This window comes from Elephantulus edwardii, unplaced genomic scaffold (assembly GCF_000299155.1).
Source record: "Elephantulus edwardii isolate Elephantulus edwardi_28Jun2011 unplaced genomic scaffold, EleEdw1.0 scaffold00086, whole genome shotgun sequence".
NCBI classification, from domain to species: domain Eukaryota; kingdom Metazoa; phylum Chordata; class Mammalia; order Macroscelidea; family Macroscelididae; genus Elephantulus; species Elephantulus edwardii.
Window position 1 is genome coordinate 11746647 of NW_006399836.1, and position 11824 is coordinate 11758470.

The 11824-nt window shown below is 42.4% G+C and overlaps 1 pseudogene; it reads right to left on the reverse strand.

The window, feature by feature from the left end:
- Window positions 1–3112: 3112 nt before the first annotated feature.
- LOC102869600 lies at window positions 3113–5844 on the reverse strand (annotated as a pseudogene).
- Between the last annotated feature and the right edge of the window lie 5980 nt (window positions 5845–11824).

The window sequence follows — 11824 nt, forward strand, 5'->3', positions numbered from 1 at the left end:
CTCCTCCTCCTCCTCCTCCATCTCCTTCTCCTTCTTCTTCTTCAACTTCAATGAAAGTTTACAGAGACTTATGGTTTCCAGTCATACACTGTTGCACTTTTCTCCCTGCCCACCCCCTCTCTCCCAATTCACTTCTTGAAAAGAAAAAGAAAAACTCTTTCATTGTTATGCAATCCCTCCCTTCAAGTCCGCTTTGCTCCCTTCAAGTCCTTTGCTCTGGACTTCTATAATGTTGAGAATACCCATTCATATGTCTCTTTAAACAGTTCTCTCCCCCATCTGTTTCAATGCAATATACATCATTCCTACCCTTCTTTTCTGTCTTCCTTCAACCCTGATGTCAGTCCCGTTTTACAAGAGTGGCCCTATGCAATATTTGTCCTTTTGTGATTGAGATATTTCACTCAGCATAATGTCCTCCAGGGTCATCTATTTTGCATATTTCATGAGTTCCTTGTTTTTCAAGGCAGCCTAGTATTCCATTGTGTAAATATACCGGAGCTTCTCTACCCATTCATTTGTTGATGGGCACTTGGGTTGTTTCCAGCTTTTTGCTATTGAGAACAAAGCCACGATAAATATGGGTGTGTGTATATCTGCTTGGGTGGCAGTTATGGTTTCTTTACAGTAAATTCCCAGTCTATTTCTTCTTATGTAGCCAGTAAGCCATGGAGTTCCTAGGCTTGTCAATCCATCTGCCTGTTTTGGCATCAGATATCATCTGTCTTTCCTCTTTGGTGTTTGCTTCTGTGTCTAATCTGCTCCTTTTATAGATCAGAAGTGATTAGCTTTACAACACACCCTACAGTGGTGATACAGCCTCATTAACGTAATAAAACCCTTCTACATCCATAGATAGGTTGTTGTTATTATGTGCTGTTGAATTACGTGCAGAACTAACTTATAGCTGACCAGCCAGTGAGTTTTCAGAGGCTGTAAATTGCATGGGAGGAAACTGCCTATCTTTCTCCATGGTCTATAGGTATAGAGGATAGGATTCAAAACATATTTTTTTAAGGTACTGCAGGTTGGAGGTTGAATAATTGCATAATTCAATTCTTTTACAGATTATAATACAGATTAATAATTTTTACAGACTGTAAAACTTCAATCTGTAACAGGTGTCCTGCACAAACTGGAATTCCACTAATAGAGAATAAAGGAGCATGGACATTGCATTGGCAATTACAGGGCTGGTTATATGAGCCTTCCTGTCCAAGACGGGGACAAGATATGAAGGATCTCATCCAAGATCAGGTATATAGCAAAGTCACACTCAAATCCCTATGGTTTGGCACTGAAGTCCATGTTTTTGATGACTGTGAGAGATGATCTTATTTTGCTTTCATTGCTATGGTCTTTATGTTTACTTGTCTTCTTCTCTCTAGAAAGCTGTGGTGGATAGAATGTATGGAGTAGCACTGCTTTCCCAAAGGCCATGTCTCTCTGACAGTTTGCAGCCACCAGCAGGTCCACATAAGGAAAGGTGTGCACTCTCCTCTCATGCAATTTACAGCCTCAGAAAACCCACCGGAGGATTAGAAGTGAGTCAGTTTCAACTGTGAGCAAAGAATTTTTTTTTCTCTTTAGACTATGACTTCCTTGGTAACAGGAATATGTTTTATTCATCTTGGTATCTCAGACACTTGTCCACAGTTTTTTGATAGATAAACGGATATGTTAGGATGGCAGTAGTTTGAGCAGCTGAAAAATCCTTTTAGGAAAAGATTAATTTGTTGTCTTCTTTAATTTTTCATAACCACCCTCCAAATAGATAGCTGCAGATTTGAAGAAAAGAAATTATATTGGTCTGAGTGCTGCCAAAAAACATGTTTGGCCTCTTCTGCTATTTGTAGGCTTCTATACTCTCTAATAGTACTTGTTTACAGAACAGGGTCCGATTTCTTTTGTTCTCCCTGGTCATTCAAATATTTCTATATTCTATTTCTTAGGAACTTGAGAGGTACTTGAATAACGCGATGATTTGTTACAGACGGGCCTGATTCCAAATCTCATTTCTTCCTGGGCTACGGGACAGTCCCTGAAGGACTTAGTATTGTTTAGGTTTCAGTGTATTGGCAAGGAAGGTAGACCAGGGAGAAGAATTCTTTTTTTTTTTTTAAAAGAAATACACATTCTTTTTTTTTTCTTTTTAATTTTATTTTATTTCATATTTTTTGTGTCTACCGTCAAATCAGATCTGACTGATACAGGAGGAGATTCTTCTTCCTTCTCCAGCAGAGCATCTGGTGGATTTGAACCGCGTACGAGAAGAATTCTTAACACACTAGTTCAATAAGAAAAAAATTTCAGTGAGCTCTGATGGCCTAGTGGCAAGACGCTGCACTGTAATCCCAGAGGTGCATGGTTTGAATCCACCAGATGCTCTGCGGGAGAAGGAAGGACAATCTCCTTGTGTACCAGTCAGATCCGATTTGACGGTACACACACAAAATAATAATAATAAAAAAAAGTTTCATAAAACCAACTATTGAAGTCCCTGGACTTCACCCCCCTCCGCAGCTACCTTGTGACATAGGCCCCTAGGAAACATTTTCATATTTCTTCAATGCTGTAATGTTTTAAAGACCCACCATGAGATGAATTGATACAATGACTGCACCAAGTATAATGGGGATGGTACAGGCTAGAACATGTTCAGACATGGTTAGCAACAGGGTTGTTGCTCTGAAGTGTACCTGACTCACTCAGTGGCACCTAACAGCAACATAATGGTTGGTTGAATGGTGCCATGGATTGAAGGAATGGAGGTAAGGGAAGACTGAGGCAGGCCCAGCCAGGGTGTTTGGTTCCTGGGGACAGGTCCAGTTACAGCAAAAACAAACAAACAAACAAACCAGGGAAATGAGGATGAGGGCAGACAGCAGATTTGGTCTTAAACTTTGGAGATGAGAAAGTGATGCTGCTTGAATCTCAGTAATGGGGAGCAGCAGGAGGAAAGCCATGTCTGAGGGGGGCCCTGAAGACCCAGAGCAGAGGAAGGGAAGCAGCTCCCCACCCCTCAGTGCTGAGGAAAAGGCACTTTGCTCAGTCTCCTGGCTGCATCCCATCCAGGAAGCAGATGGGGGTGGGTCCCCAGCCCCAGCCCCTTTTAAGGGTCCTGCAGCCACTCCTGGTTGAGTTTCTGGAAGACGTTTTTGACAAACTCTTAAATGCTGATCATGGTGGCACAGGTGTGGGCGGCCTTGGTGATCCTTGGGAGGAAGCCTGCAAACAGTCCCTTGGTCCCTGACTCAGCTCGGATCCTCCGCAGCAGCAGCCAGGTGAGTCCACACATGGAGGCTTCACTCTCACGGCCTCCATCGCTCCCAGCTGGACCTGGCACTGAGTCTTCACCACATCGAAAGGCAGAGTCAGGATGGATGTACCACAACCCCTTCTAAAGCCAGCCTGGACTTCTGGCAGTTCTCTGCTGATGTGCTGTCCCAGTCGTTTTTTGATGATCTTCAGTATAATCTTGCTTGCATGTGAAATCAATGCTATTGTTCTGTAGTTTCCACACTCAGTTGGGTCGCCCTACTTTGGGATGGGAACATATATAGACCTCTTCCAATCAGTTGGCCAAGTGGTTGTTCTCCAGATTTCTTGGCACAACTTGGTGAGCACATCCTGGGCAGCATCTGTCAGCTGAAATACTTCAATTGGTATACCATCTATTAAATTATACCACCTTATTTTTTGCTATTTCCTTGAAAGCAGCTTGAACTTCTGCCTTCATCACCATAGGCTCTTGTTCAAATGTTATTTCATTAAATACTTCTGTATCTGCCAATTCCTTTCGATACAATGACTCAGTATATTATACCTTCCATCTTCTTTTAATACTTCCTGGACCATTTAATAGTCTGCCTAAAGCATCCTTGATTATAGCAACTCGAGGTTTGAATTTGTTCTTCAGTTCCTTGAGCTTAAGAAATGCTGAGCGAGTTTGGCCCTTTTGATTTTTTCCGGCTCTAGCTCCTCGCACATTTCATTGTAATATTTTGCTTTGTCATTCCGAGCAGCCTTTTGGAATCTTCTGTTCAGCTCTTTAGTGTCTTGAATTCTTCCCTGTGCTTTGGCTTCTCTGCGCTCCAGTGCAATCTTCAGAGTCTCTTCTGACATCCATTTTGGTCTTTTCTTCCTCTTCTGTCTTTGTAATGACCATTTGCACTCTTCCTGGATTATACATTTGACAACCTCACACAACTCATCTGGTCTTCGCTCATTAGTGTTCAAGGCCTCAAACCTGTTCCTGAGATGATGCTGAAATTCAGGTGGGATGAACTCAAAGTCATATTTTGGCTCCTGCAGATTTGGTTTAATTTTCCTCAGCTTCATCTTGAACTTGTATATGAATAGTTGGTGGTCTTTTCCACAATCAGCTCCTGGCCTAGTTTTCACAGCTGATATTGAGCTTCTCCAGCAGTTCCTTCCACAGATGTAATTGATCTGATTCCTATGTATACCATCAGGTGAAATCCATGTGTATAACCTGTGTTTGTTTCTTATAAAACGTATTTGCAATGAATAAGTCATTGATTATACAAAATTCAATCATTCTATCTCCAGCTTCATTTCTGTCACCAAGCCCATGTTTTCCAACTACTGATTCTTCTTCTCTGTTCCCAACTTTTGCGTTCCAGTCACCCATTATTATCAATGCATCTTGATTGCATGTTCGATCCATCTCCGTCTGTAAAAGTTGGTGGAAATCATCTATTTCTTCTTTGGCTCTGGGTGTTGGTGTATGTATTTGAATGATAATGGCATTCACTGGACTTCCTTGTAAGCATATAGATATTATCCTGTCACTCACAATGTTGTATTTCAAGATGGATCTAGAAATTACTTTTTTAACTATGAAAGCAATCCCATTTTTTTCCTCACCTTTTCATCTCCGGAGTAATATATAATATGATCATCTGACTCAAAATGCCCCATGCCAGTCCATCTCATCTCTCCAATGCCTAGGATGTCAATATTTATGTGTTCCATTTCTTTCTTAACAATTTCTAATTTTCCTACATTCATGGGTCTCACATTCCATGTTCCAATCACTAGTGTCTGCTTACAACTGTTCCTCTTCCTTTGTAGTTGAACCAATATAGAGCTGAGAAGGACACATCCCGAAGGGCAGTGGGCTCCCAGCCCAGCCACAGAGAGCACCAGTCTCCCTGAACCACTGCAGCCTGAACAGAGGCCCTCAGATCCTGGTACAACACACGCTGAGCCTGCAGCTTAGTCCGCGCCAGCTCCAGGGGGCTGATCACAGTCACTGTGCCCAAACAGGACAGGGCGCCAGCCACCATGGGTGCATAGAGGTCAGAGGTCAAGGTTCACCCACACAGGAAGGTCTTGAGTTGGTCATAGGCAGAGAAGTAAATAGCAATGGCTGGGAGGCTACTCCAAAGGGTCCTGGGTGTCCTTATGCCTAACAATCTTTACAAAGGCTTCCATGGTACCAGTGAAATGGGTGGGGTCCTGAAACCAGGTGGCACAGAGGATCCCATTTGAGCACAGGTATCCTGGCTCCAAGACCCCATTGCAGTACAGAAAGCACTTTCCAGCAGGTTGGAGAGGGGACGGCAGTTTGGTGTAGGAGATGCTCCATAGTTTAGAGGGAGGTGTCAGTTCACTGGTTCCTGAGGTGTGCTTGGACTGCAGACACACCTTCACCACGTCCAGGGGTGTCATCAAGAGAGAGGTGACTGTGGCCCCAGTGCCTGAAGCCACCATCTATCTGCTGGAGGAGGCTAATGCCCCCGGCATCTCAGTCAGCTACGTTGAAGTTTCAATCCTGTGTTTAGGCCTGTGCTCACGCAGTGTGGGGCGAGGCCCCATGAGCCCATAGTGGCTCCACGGCCGCTGCCCCGACCAGCACCTTTGCCTTGCACGGAGGCCTCCGCCAACCTCATTTTTTTTTTTTTTCGCCAACCTCAATTGTGTCCTTTCAAAATATTTTTTAACTTGATTAGTACCTAATTCCCCATATTGTATGATTGCCCTCTGTGATCTAAGGTAATGATCCTACATTTTGCAATGTTTTACAAAATGTAGCCTCTGCTTGTGGTCAAAGAGACCAGATTAGGTTATTTTAGAAAGGATTAGGTTATGTTTGATATATTATTGAGACAGGATAACAGTGGGGTACCCCACCTTTCCTTAAATCACCCCCTTTCTCAGGTCAGTCACAGCCCTGTTCTGATGTCAGAGGAGTTTCCATGGAATAGAGCATACATTACCTTTTATCTTGTTGTTGTTGTTATGTGCTGTCATGTCGCTTGCGACTCATAGCAACCCTATGTACAACAGCCCTAAACCCTGCTCTATATCCTGTGCCAATCGCACCACCTCTGAGACACCCATCCTGATTACCCCAGTCACTGAATCAGTCCACCTCATAGAGGGTCTTCCCCTCCTATGCCACCCTCCACCTTCCCAAGCATGATGTCCCTCTCCAAGGACCGGTCCCTCCTTACAACATGTCCAAAGTATGTCAGACGAAGCCCCAGAATCCTTGCCTCCAAGGAGCAGCCTGGTTTAACCTTCTCCACGATGAATCTGTTTGTTTTCTTGGCAGTCCATCATTCAATACTCTTCTCCAGCACCACAGCTCAAAGGCATCAATTCTCCTTCTGTCTTACCTAGTCATTGTCCAAATCTCTGATGCACAACAAGTGATTGCAAAGACCATAGCCTATATCAGATACACCTTAGTCGCCAGAGTGACACCATTGCTCTTCAGTACCCTGGAGAGGTCTCTAACAGCAGACTTTCCCATTACAATATGTTTTTTTTAATTTCCTGGCTGCTGGTGCCAATAGTGTTGACCGTGGAGCCAAGCAAACTAAAGCTGTGAACAATCTCAATCTCTTCACCATCTGTCCTGATGCTGCCAATTGGTCCAGTGGTGAGAATCTTTGTCTTCTTGACATTGAGCCTCAGTCCATACTGAAGGCTGCAGTCCTCTGTACCTTTTATCTTACAGGATGTAAAAGGAGAGAAAAGTGAGCAGAGAGGGAGGGACTTCAATATCACAAATAAAGATGAGCCAGGGGCAGAGCACATCCTTTGGCTCTGGTGTCCCTGAGCTGAGAAGCTTCTAGACCCATGGGAAAAACTGATTCCAAGATACAAGGAGTTCTCTAAGGAAAGCTAGGCCGAAAGCTGTTGGAGGGAGACACATACAGACAAAGAAAGTCTTTCCTTAGAGCTAATGCCTGTGAATTTCAATTTCTAACTGAGGAGGACCTGAAGTGTTTGCTGCAAAGGGTCAAGGACTGCAGCCTTCGATATGGATTGAGGCTCAATATGAATCGCAAATGACTTGACAGCACAGAACAACAACAACCTCCTAAACGGTGAGAGAGTAAATTTATGCCTGTTAAAGCATTTGTGCCATTTCTGTTATAGCAGCACTAGATGCTAAGGTACATGGAATTAAGCCTCCCATTGGAGTTCTGGTGGTGGCCTAGTGGCAAGAAGCTGTGCTGCAATCCTGAAGGCATGAGGTTTGAGGCCACCTGCTGCTCTGCAGGAGGATGCGCAATTTCCTTCCATGCAATTAACTGCCTCTGAAAACCTGCTGGAGGGTCAGCTATGGGTCCATTCCAACTCGAAGGTACACAACAACAACAACATGCTCTGGGAAGCTGCTTACCAGAGACCTGTGAACTAGGCTGTCGTTAGAGTCATAAAGTTGGCGCTGACTTAGAAAGATCCCAAGTACAACAGATTGAAATCTGGCCCGGCCCCGTGCCATCCTCACAATCTCTGCTGTGCTTGAACCTGTTGTAGTTGCTGTGTCAACCCATGTCATACTTTTCCAGACATAATGTTCTTTACCAGGGATTGGCCTTTCCTGATATTATGTCCAAAATATGTGAGATAAATTTCCACCATCCTTGCCTCTAAGGATGCCTTCTTCCAAGACAGTCTTGTTCTTCTGACAGTTCTTAACACACTTCAGTAACTTCACAATTCAAATGAACCACTTCTTTCTCAGCTTCCTTAATTTGGCTCCTGAACAAGCTTGCAGGCAACTAGCCTTCAACATGATGATGTAAATGGCTGTATTAAGAAATGCTTAACCTTATATGATGAGATGTTGTAATAAATGGCATTGATCAATTGTAATTAATGTTATAAAAAAATGTGCGTGCATGATTGAATGACAACCAATTTTTCTTTTTAAAAGAGAAATGCCTAGGCAGCTTTTTGCAGGTCCATGAGTCTCAGGCTGGTGGAATACTAATGCGGGGGGTCGGGGAAGGAAACAAAAAGCAACAAACATTTTTAAGGTAGTTACTATATATTAAGGTGGCTTGGTGGTAAGGAGATGGGCTCTCAACCCAAGGGTATGAGGTTTGAATCCACTAGCTGCTCCACAGGAGAAAAATGGGCAGTGATTTACTGCCTCTGAAAACCCAATGGAGGATCAGCTTTGAGTTGGCTCCAAATCGATGGACCATAACAACAACAACAACAACATGTCAGGGACTGTGCTAAGTAAGCTCTTTATTTTGCTTCAATTAATCCTTAGAACAACATTGTGCTTAATTATTGTCACCTTTCAGATAGAAAATGTAAGGTTCATTGAATAAATAGTTTGCCTTATGTTTAGTGTTGCAAAGTGAGTTGCACAGCCTCCATTTTAATTTCTAGAAGCCCCAACCAACCTAATGAATATTGTTGTTAGGTGTCATTGAGTTGAATACAACCCATAGTGACCCCATGAATCTGCAACCGGTCATATCCTGTGTGACTCTCACACTTTCTTTTTTTTTTTTCTTCACAATTCATGATTTATGCATTGTAAATACTTTTTAAAGTTTTATTTTTTTCTACAGTGTATTCTTCCCATTCAATTTTTTTCCTCATTCATTCATTGTTGCACATTTTCCTCCCTGTCCACCCCCTCTTTGAAAAGAAAAAAAAATTCTTTCATTGTTATACAATCCCCCGTCCCCCCCCCATCCCCCTCCGCTCCCCAGTCCATGGTCTACTTTACAATGCAGTTCTTTTCCTGGAATCTTGTCATGAAAATAATACCTAATCATATATTCTTTTTAAACAGTTCTTTCCCTCATCTGTTTCAATGCAGTATACATCATTTATCCCATCTTTCTCAGAATCCCCCCAATCCCGATGTCAGTCCCATTTTACAACAGTGGCAGTATGCAGTATATTTTTAAAAAATTTATTATTAATTTCAATGAAAATTTACAGAGACTTTGGATTTCCATTTATTCATTATTGTACTTTTCTCCCCTCCTAACCCTCCTTGCTAGTATACTACCCTCTTGGAAAAGTAAAATTCTTTCATTGTTTTACAATCCCTCCCCTGAGGCCCATTCCACTATAAAGCTTTTGCTCTGGACTCCTGTCATGACAAAAATACCTAATAATTTTCCCTCTTAAACAGTTTCTCTCTCATCTGTTTCAAAGCAGTATGCATTATTGAACCCATCCTTCTCAGTCTCCTCCCAATCCCGATGTCAGTTCTGCTTTACAACAGGGGCACCATGCAGTATTTGTCCTTTTTTGACTGAGATACTTCACTCAGCATAATGTCCTCCAAGGTCACCCATTTTGAATAATATTACATGAGCTCCTTGTTTTTCAATGCAGTGTAGTATTCCATTGTGTGAATATACCACAGCTTCTCTATCCATTCGTTTGTTGATGGGCACTTAGGTTGTTTCCAACTCCTTGCTATTGTGAACAAAGCCGCAATAAACATGGGTGTGTATAAGAATTTTTTTTTTAAAGCAAACCTACACCGTACTCAGTGCTTATGATAGGCTACAGTCTTTTAAAAGTTTGTTATTTGGGTTTTATTAGCTCCTATTCTTTTTTATTTTATTTTTTTTAATTAAGTGTGGCATATTTCTTCTCCTCCTTCCCCTCCCCTAGCCCATCCTGCAATGCACCCCTTGTTCAAGATATTTCTTTAGGACAGTTCTTTCCCTCATTTGTTCTAACGCAGTATTCATTATCTACCCACCGTTTTTCCATTCTCTCCCCACCCCCCACCCCATGTCTGTCCTATTTTTGCATAGAGCAGTGTTATACCATGTTTGTACTGCTGTGACTAAGATATTTCACTCAGCATAATGTCCTCCAGGCTCCCCTATGTGTGTAATGTTTTACAAGTCCATTATGTGTCAATGCTTTGTAATATTTTATGTGTGAATGTATCATAGTTTTTCTATTCATTTGTTTTGATGGACACTTGGGTTGCTTCCATCTCTTTGATATTGTGAATAACACAGCAATAAACGCGGGTGTGCAGACATCTGTTTGAGTTGTGGCTCTGGTTTCCTTAGGGTTTTCAAAGTTCTTAATCCTTATTTAATTCTCACAATAAACCTGTCCACTCAAAACCAAACTCACTACTGCTGGGCCAGTTCTGACTCATGGTGACCCTCTAGTGTCTCTGAGGTAGTAAATCTTTATGGGAAGGATACTGCCGCACTTTGTTCTGCAGAGTGGGAGAGTCCCGGGTTCAAACCGAGGGCCATTTGCTTAGCAGCTCCACACAACACATCATACTACCAGAGTTCTTAGAGCTTTCTGGAAGTTCTAAGCCCAATTTTGAGATGACTTGAGGCATAAGTGGGTTCAATGACCTTCAAAATGCTACTTTTGTTAAGTGCTAGAGCTGAAACATGGCTATTTTTATTTATCTATAACACAGAGTTGTAATGGTACTCATAGCACTGAACAACAACATTGCACAGATGAAGTAAAGCTAAAAAGCTCTGGTGGTGTGGTCTGGAGCATGTTGCACTGCTTACCAGTGGCTTGAACTACCCATGTCTTTAAAGAAAAAGACGGACAGTTGCCTTCCTCTTATTAAGATTTATAGCCTTAGAAACCCCATGTTATTGTTATGTATGGTTAAGCCACCGAAGACTCATAGCAACCCTCTGTACAACAGTTCTGAACCATTCCCTATTTTGAGCTAATTTTATTGTCTCCAACACACCTACCCCTATTACCCCAGTTTCTATCCATCTCATCAAGGGTCTTCCTCTCCTGCCACTGTCTCTCCACTCTTGCAAGCATGATGGCCTTCTCCAAGAGCTTGTCTCTGTTGGCCACATGCACAAAGTATGTGAGATAGAGATTCAAAATCCTTGCCTCCAAGGAGGAGCCTGGTTTCACCCTCTCTAGGACAGCCTTTTTTGTTTAATATTCTTCTCCAGCAACACAACTCAAAGACATAGATTCTTCTTCTATCCTTTGTAGTCCTTGTCCAACTCTCTGATGAATAGCAAGTAATTGCAAAGACCATGGCTTAGATCAGGCACACCTTAGTCTCTAGACTGACACTATTGCTCTCCAGCACTCTAGAAAGGGCTCTGACAGCAGATTTTCCCAATGCAATTTGTCACACACAAGATCCTGCTGAAGCTATCCAAAAAACAACTGAAACCATACATCAACAGAGAATTTCCAGATGTGCAGGTTGGGTTTAGAAGAGGCCAGGGCACTACAGATATTATAGTCAGTGTTAGAAGGATCTTAGTTGAAAGGAGAGAGTATCAGAGGAATATCTATCTGTATTTCATCAACTATCCAAAGTCATTTGACTATGGACCACAATAAATTGTGGCTAATATTGAGAAGAATGGAAATTTGTCTCTCTGGAGACTAAGGTGCATCTGATATAGGCCATGGTCTTTGCTATCACTTGTTATGCATCAGAGAGTTGGACAATGACTTAAGGAGGATAGGAGAATTGATGCCTTGGAGCTGTGGTGCTGGAGAAGAGTATTGAATGTACCATGGACTGTTAAGAAAACAAACAGATTCA